Source organism: Poeciliopsis prolifica, unplaced genomic scaffold, assembly GCF_027474105.1.
Source record: "Poeciliopsis prolifica strain line A6 unplaced genomic scaffold, Auburn_PproV2 SCAFFOLD023, whole genome shotgun sequence".
Taxonomy (NCBI): Eukaryota; Metazoa; Chordata; class Actinopteri; order Cyprinodontiformes; family Poeciliidae; genus Poeciliopsis; species Poeciliopsis prolifica.
This window is the reverse complement of record NW_026562398.1, coordinates 1,878,339-1,887,572: the sequence shown is the minus strand read 5'-3', so window position 1 is coordinate 1,887,572 and position 9,234 is coordinate 1,878,339.

Here is a 9,234-nt window from a genome sequence, read left to right as displayed (position 1 = left end):
AGAGAGGCAGCATAGTGCAAGCAATGACAAGTCCATGTTACCTATCTGCAAATTCCTAGAATGAAGCCCTTAAAAAAAGTGATGCTTCATAAGTTTTAAGAATACCCTACAGTTTGCAGAAATGATTCAAATATCTCCTGCGTCAAGGACCATGTGCTGCAACTTCTGTGATTAAAAAAAAAAAACGTACTATTTTGTGCGTCAAGCACCTGAAAGTTGCTTGTTTCTGTCCAGAATTGAATCCGGATCAGCTGCTGAACAGGTTCTGGTGCAGGGCCCGTCATGTTCACACTAGCAGCTCACTACACGCCCAAATCCCGAGTGCGGGCCAGCGGGACGTATGCGGTGGCACCATATGGCAGGATGCTGTGTGCCATGTTGGCTAGCTGGCACTGCCCACGTGTGAATGGCCAGACGCTAGTCAACCGAACCTACTCCTTCCTCATGGGACCCAACGGCTTGGGTAACCATGGCGACGGGTGGCTTGTGGGGCTGCCGCGTGGCAGTGGAAACCAAAGAGGGGAATAGTGGGGGGGTCACAGGTGAATGAAAGTAACAAGTCATTTAGAAGTCAGTGGGGTGGTGAAGTAAATTTAGGGTTTGATGTACAGTTTGTAAAAAATATATATATACAAAAAAAAAAAAAAAAAAAGGTGGGGTTGGTCAGTCACTCAGACAGAAAATGGCGTAGTAAAAGAAGACATAATCATGATGAGTGGCCCACTATTTAATTAGCAGAAATTAAACACGAAGAGGGAGAATAGAAGAGCCAGGCAATTAAACCCTCCCCCAACTTGTTGGCTAGTTAGAGTAACCTAGTAAATGCTGGGCTGTCAGAGAGCTAGCGATACATGTAAATGAAATAGCCCCATTAATTAGTAATTAACATCAAGTTAATGACATTTCACTGTGTTGCCATTTCATCCTATGTCCTTCCTCTGAGGTGGAGGGGCTGTCTCTCCAGTCCCTGATCGGAAAGCTAATTAGAGCAAAGCTAAACTGCAGTATAGGACTACCTTATAATATAGAAGCTGGTCATTGTGTGAGCAGCTTTAATTGCTTTGTAGTAATAGATAAGCAGGCTTTATAAGTCTGACATAAAGGTTTTACATGTTAATTGCATGGTGTAAGCTAACGTTTCTCCAGCTGACTTGGAAACATTTTGAACATTTCACCTCCTTTTTCGACATCGTGTACTGTATCATCTGTTTTAGGGTTGGAAAAACTCAAACGATGTGGAAAGAAACAATTGGCCTATTACGTAGACAGCACTTTTTTCTTTGGTGGTGGTGGTTGGCTATTTGCAATAGACATAAATTCTAAAGAGAATTTCTTTAGACACGGCGACTAAAACCGGAAGGCAACACAATCATGTCGCCATCTTGAAGCTGTTACTTTGCACGACCGCAGACAGAAAGTCTTTTTGTTCTTGAGAAAAAACAAAACAATCATGCATCGAAACATCTTGCACTTACGAGAAGCAACACCCAAAGCTGAGGTAAGAGCAATGCAACGGAGTTCATAGCCAGACCAACAAGGCAACTACAAATGTTGTTTACGAGGATAGAGTTTAACAGGCAAGAACATGCTTTTTTAAAATTAGCAGCCGCAGCACAGTTTTGTTTCTGTGTTAAGTCCACATAATACGTGCATCTTTAGCTAAAACTGACATTCAAAGGCCAAACAACATCTTTTGAAAAACTAGCAGCAGACAAAGAAAAATCCATGTAGTGTTTAACCGACTAAATAGATGGTGCCCTATGAACGGTGTTTTGACAGTTTAATTTGTGTAAGGACAGCCTCACAAGTAAACCACAGACTGCTTATGTGGAGAAAAGTGAGACATGCAGAGCTAGTCCATGGCTCCTTTATTTAAAGTATTTTGTCACAGTTTGGAGAAATGGGAGAACTGACGCCTGTGGCAATCAGTCATAATGTGGGGTTTAGTGCGTCAAATTGGTTTTTGTCAAGTGATAATTTTTTCCTGTGGTGAATTACAGGCAGAATGGACACAGAGGACTGTTTGAATTTCTCTAAGATGCCAATTGCAGATAAATTAATATGTAAGTCTTTCCTTTTTGATCAAAATTCAAGATGGAGAGTTAGTCTCTACATTTTCTTGGGTGGACATTGGACTGCAACGTCGATGTTCCTATCATAACACCCCTATTTCTTTTAACATTTTATGATCTGCAATGATTAAATACAATTATTGTGAGCTGCAAGGGAAAAGTTGTCAAAAAAATATACATGCCCTTTGAAACATTTTGTTACATGAACATGAGAGAGTTGGCCTGTGTTGAATGTAATTCAGCATTTTTTACAGTCTGACTGAGGTGAAGTCAAGAGATGGGAATGTTCTTTTGTTTCTGGTCTTCCCACCCCCTGAGCTGGAAACAGCATGCTGACATGGCTAATATTGCACGATTTGTCTGTGGTCATGAGTATTATTGCTGCAAAGAAAAATAAAACATGAAGTTAATATTCATCACGCAGCAGTGATTTTGTCATGAACAAAGCAGTTTGGAATGTTTTTCGGAGGGTAATTTTGAGCAATGTGTGTTTCAAGCTTCCACTCTTCACTACGGCTTTCAGGTATTTTTTCTTTAGCCAATATCTCTGCCTCTGTTGACCATCTTTTCTTTGTTTTCCTCTTTTGTTCTTGTCTTCATCTCTTCCTGTAAACCAACTTCTGATAGATAATTGACCCCTAAAGCGATCCCCGATGCCTGAGTACCCTCACCATTTTAACTCGCCACCACAAACACACTCACAACCAAATATGTTGATTTTTGTCAATTAAAGCCCCTTCAGCTGTTTGCCTCTTGCCAGACATATGGGCCATGTTAAATCTAAAGAGCAAGTGGGGCCACCATTGAAAGGGGCATCATTTTAATGGAACCCTAAGGGACAAGACCCACACCTGCTTAATAATAGAGTAAACCATGAGCAACGCATTGGACAGATGAGGACAGTGTTGCCAGGGCACGGGGCATCCCAATTCAGTTAAAGTATTTATTGCGAACCAAAAACTCTAAAACTGCTTTTTTTAATATTACCCTAACCATTTGCAAACTTTTTTTCTTTTGTTTCCTCTGTCCTAACAGGAGACAGACAGCTCAGCCAGGTTTTCAGCTTTATATCTGCTAAGCCAGAAAAAAAAGAAAGGCACAAGCTAGATTCGAAACTCTCCCCCACAGCACTGACATATTTTTCCCATTTTTCTTAAAAAATAAAAAGAGTTGTGCGGTTTACAGGTGCAATAACAAATGTTTACAAACATAATTTTAGAAAACAACATGGTGTATAAGCTCTTGGCAGTGAATGGCAGAAGCTTAACACAAGGAGAAGGCATAGAAAACGTCACTGGAAAATTCGGCAAGCATTTTTAAATTGAATTTTTATTTGACGCTGCTTTCTTTTCTCTTTTAATTTACTCGGCTTAAATATTTTTTAATAGGCCTGCAACTGGACTGACTTTTAAGTGTTTTATTAATCATTTGCTCTAATAATAAAATCCAGTTTGCTGTTTTTCAGTCTGACCCAGAGTGGACAACCCAAAGATAGATGATTTAGTGGAGAATTATCGGGAATTTCACACGAAGCAGAGGCCGGCACTCTGTGGAAGCTGCCAGTTTGGCGAAGAAATTTACAATTGGCTATTGAAAATAGTGCTGGCTGTTTTGCTTATTGATGATTTGCAATAGACTTAAATTAAAAGTGTAAATTTCAGATAGATGCAAAATATGAATTAAGAAATGCATTTGAATTTTAATGCATGATGAGAAACAAAAGATCTTTGGAATTTCTCAAAAGTCAGTCTAATTTATGTTTGGTCAAATAATGCCATACATTTATTGTGCTATATATTTATCCTACATTGTTTAGTTTCTCTTCAGGATCAGATAATGATAATTAAATTTCCCATGAAAATAAATGTGGATTTTGGATTCCCAGTGCTTAATTTAGCACATTTACTATAAGTACAATTTATAAAGAAAACAGTATGTAAAGTTATGGGAGAACATGGATTCTTCTTTGCATGAAATTAACTTAACAAAATATATATATATAAATATATATATATTTGTCTATAGTCTTTTTTAAAAAATAGTTTCAAAAATACAAAATAAGGTGTTAAAGAATTTTAAAAAATGCATTAACGTAATAACGTTTTATTTATCATGTCCCAACAATCTGCAGCATTCTGTTTGTGCATGCACATGAGGATGTTAAATACCCCACTCGTGTCACTGCCTCAGCACCTCTCCATTCATCTGTTCCAGCTCTCCCCAGCCTCACACCCCTCACATCTCCAGCACCACCAGATCTTCCCCCTTTTTTCCCCTCACTCTCTCTTTACTAAAGTTTGGCCGTCAATCAGCAGTGGCCTCAGGCAACGGGCACTGATGAAAAGACCCCTGAGAGAAGGAGACCCAAATTAGATTTCAATAAGGATGTTGAATATTCATGTCAGGGAAACATCTAAAGGTAAATGCTTTTTGATCTCCTCACACAAATATCACTTGTGTGCATTCCCAGGTCCTGGTGCTCTGGTTCTGCACCGCTTACTCCCTCCCCCAGCCCCATCAGCCCGGTCCGGCCCTGGCCCCGGCCTCAGCTCTGTCTTGCTCCTCGGGGGATGCGGTGGAATAATGATGATCGAGCTACAAAGGAGGAAAAAGAGCCATAATGAATGTTTATACCAAAGGGACCCAATAGAAAGGGCATCCGTACTAAGTATTCAGTAATTAGTATTTAGCTGAAGTTGATCATTGAGTGCATGCATGCAAACACACGCAGACTTTGTGAACAAGTATTGAGAGAACTACTGAGGTGGAATCATTTATTGTGGGAACCTCCCCTGACAGCACCAGTCATAACATGGTTTCATTTCTCCTGTCAACATGTTTACTTTATTTGTATAATTGACTCACTTTGGGACTTTCTATCCCAAAATGTCAACAGCATTCAGAGTAACACGGATTCACCTGTGCTCCGTTTAGAATTACAATTATCACCATAACACATTAGAGGTAAATACGTCTCTTAACATCAGTCCTTAAGTTGTCTTTTTGTTTTGCCTTAATGCACCGTTTGCTTGTAAGTTGTACTTGCATGGAGTGCTAAAAGGGGGCCAGCATTCTCCCAATACCCTGAAGAAATCGCCATCACTTCCATCAGTGCTTAGATGGAAATGTGCGACAGTGCTGGATGTGTGGGGACTGCCTGAGGCTCTTCTCCCCCATAGAGAGTCCACTCCACTCGGGAGCACGCCATGAAACGAGTTCTGAAATGAGACCAAAGGATAGAAACACCATCTCTTCTTGATGCAGGGTAGGACCAGCTATTAGCCCGTGTCAACCCTTATCATGAATAATGTGTCAAAAGTGTTGGTGATAGCTGCAAACGAGCCACTGTGGCACATGATGCGGAATGACAACCCAACTTCATTCATCGAGAATACTAAGGCATGTATTCTCATCTTCCTTTATACTTTTCACTTATTCTTACCCCCCACCCCCGCTCTGTGTTCTTCTCAACCTCCCCCGCCCCTTTCTTACAACATGATGGTCAGTCTATTGCCAGGCAATCTGGTCTGTGATGTTGTTCACACCTCTGTTGAGCCAAAAGAAGAAGAAGAAAAAAAATATCTATGACAAGATATGATGACTTACCCAGGTGGTGTATTTCACTGGTCTCTTGGTCTTATGGGTGAGGACAGCCAACCAAGGTGTGTGTGCGTGTGCATGTGTGTGTGTATGGCTACAGTATTTGATGGTGTGTTTACCCGGGGCCCTGTGCTGTGGTGCTGTGATGCTGAGTGTCACCGTGGTCCGGCCTGAGCCCTGCAGCCAGAGAAACCAGCTGTGAAGCTGACAGGTTTGTCTTCTGCACTCACCTACTACACTCTTTCCTCGCTTTCACACACACACAAAAAACACACACTGACGTTCATATAATGAAGCACATACACAAACACAAAAAAAATCGCTCACTCTTTCATGGCCTGAGGTTTAAGTACACATGCACTCACAACTCCCCCCCGCCTCCACCCCCTCTCTCCCCACATCCACACATATCCACAGACAATCACACAAGCTGCAGGCAGCCTTTCTCATGCCAGCTACAAACACACTGCAAAAGGAATACGCTCACAGAGCTCTGCTGTATAGTGGCTATACTCACTCAACACATCCTCGCATTTTGATCAAAACGAGCAAGTATGAAACGGTTCTTAAACATAGTATTTTTCTTCAATATTTTTCATCATGTAGGCGGCATAACTCACGATAGTTTATCTTTGTGAAACTTATTAAGCTGTTAATACAAAAACTCAGAAATTCAGCATCGCCAAATAGATTTGACTGAAGATGCAAAAGATTTTATTACTTAAGAAGACCAAAAGAAAATGAGATTTCATTAATTAATTTACCAATAAATCTGATGCAAATAATAAACACAGTGATGTTGAAATATTACAGTGATGATAATAGTTGCAATAGTTTAATATTTATCTCAGACCTCTTTCTCTTATCTATCATGATGATTCTTTTAACTCTGTGGTGAAAGAGCATATTGAGTAGAATTGGTGTCATCTTTTACTGCAGTGGAAGACAATTCAACATGCTGAATATCTTATTGACTTTTTGACTGGCGTCTATACATCAGTAAACTAATATTGCTTTTCAAACAGACCTTTGCTGTATTATTATTGTCAACACTTATACAGTGATGATGTTTGTGTTAGATTGTGCAGATGTCTCATAAACCCTGTTTAAAATTAACAGGCACAACCCTGTTTCTTCAAGAGAACATTGACACATAAAAAATGTGATTTTTTTTGTTTTTCTCTCTACACTGACATACCTCAAATATTTTCATTAGGATTTTATTTGATATCTCATGGTTTTTTAAGTTTTTAAAAGCAAAAGTAATAAAAGTGTGGTGTGTATTTGAATTCAACCCCCTTTTCTCTGGTAGCCATGAATAAAAAACAATGAATCAAGTGGCTTTCTTTAAAAGCCAACTGATTAGTAGTGATCATCAATTTTGTGTATCCCTAATTTTAGTATAAATTCAGAAGCTTTTGTGTCTCAGAGGTTTGGTAAGGAACGTAAATAAACAATCAGAATCATGTTGACAAAGGAACAAAGTTCCTCAAAAAAAATCAGTTGAATATAAGCTTAAAGCAGAGTTAGGTTATAAAACAAAATGAATTTCAAGCATGTTATTTTTTTTGTCATTTGAAAATAGAAGAATGATGACAGAAATGCAAGAGAGCTTTTATCATGGAAGTGTTTAGAAGGCCCATTGTAACTTTGGAGAAGCTGCAGATATCTATAACTCAGTTGGGAAAATCTGCCAACAGAACCACTATTAATGCTTCACTCCATGAACCTGGCTTTCATGGGAGAGTAAGTCAATGTTAAATGAAAGCCATCTGAGGTCCTCTCTTGCAGATTTCTACAAGCCACATAGAGCACACAAAAAAACATATGAAAGAAGGGGTTTTAGTCAGATGAAACCCAGATGAAAGTTTTTGGCCTATATCCAATGGATAGTGTTTGTTATAAAATTGACACCCTGAAGAACGCATCCTTCTTGTGAAAGCGGGTCAGAGTGGATGGGGAGATGCATAGAGCTAAGTAAAGGGAAATCCTGGAACAAAACCCACTAAAGGCTGGAGTAGTCTTGAGTGGGGGGAGCAAAGGTTCATATTTAAGCAGGTCAACACAAAATATAAAGCCAGCGCTACAATGGAACAATTTTAGATAAAATCATATTTATGTGCTCTGTCAATGTCCATGAATAAAACTAACTGAAAATCTGAGGGAATACTATTTTATGAAAAAAAAGAGTGGCTTGCTAGATGTGCATAGCTGCAGACAGGCACCAAAAAATTTGCAGCTGCAATTCCCACAGAAATTGTTCTATTAAGTACATTTTATTTTTTGTATGCCTTGTTTGTTAAAAAAAAAAAAAAAAAAAGGATAAAACATTTTTACCCATACTTTGGAGTTCTTCTCACATCAAATCACATAGTACAGATTTGATTATACCATTGTAACAACTGAAAGAAACATTTCTATTCATCTTGAAATGCCCACATTTCAATTAAATTGAATTTTTTAGAAATTCTATTGACCAAGGAACCTTTAAGAAACCACACTTGTTTTAGATCCATAAAAATGAACTCTATTGTCTTTCACACATTGTAATTACATATCTGCCTGATTTTGCTGAAGGTTTACTTTACTTAAACTTAAAGTGAAATCTAAATGACCCATGACCAGAATTTCCACCATCAGATATCATGATGACTTCATTTTCCTGGGTGAATCCCTGAATCTGGCAGAACACACATGCTGGTGTGCAGCACATACCTGTCTATGTGCATTTGGCATCATGTGGGTCAATGAGGACATATAGCACAGCCATAAGCACCTGAACTTGTGGTCCATCCAGGAAAAGCTCATGAGTTTGCCTCAGGAGGTGCTGCGTTCGGCATTAACTCCCCCCCATCAATTCCTTTTTTCTCTTTCTCTCTCACACACACACATACGTCCGCGCACGCCCCTGCACACACACGCACACCTTGACACAGAGTAGTGAAGGATGCCATGTGTATCCAGGTGTCTGGCTGTGCTGTAGCGCCCTTCAGATGTCACAACGGCAGAAATCAGTAGTCTGACCAGAAAGTCTGCAGGCAGCATCTACGTGTGAGTGTGTCACATGTGTGTGCATGGCCATTGGGTGTGTATGTGTATTGAAGTGTGTGTATTTTGCTGCATCTGCACACACACATATTTGCATGTGTTTGCTTCTGCGTGAGATTGCGGTAACCTATTCCTAGAGGGTGGGGGTGAGAAAAACAAGTGAGAAAACAGCAAAACAAGTTAAGAGACAATGAAGAAAGCAACACTGGCACCTGTTTCCCCTGGTGTGGAAGGCAAAGACATTCCATAGACCAGTCCTTCTATGCTCTCTCTTGCTAAAAACACAAGCAGTAGCTTTATTTCTAGATATTGTGGCTAGATAGCGTTTACCCTATTTCATTTCCCTTGGTTTCCTGCTCTTTTTCCAAATGCACATGCACACCTTTTTTTTTTTTTTTTTTTTGGTTCAGTTATGTGGCCAGATGTCCAAGTTGACATAGCGCTTAAGGCGTTTGACTGGATGAAACAGCGCTTTGGCTGCGGGTAAAGAGGGATTAAAACAAGGCCCGAGGCA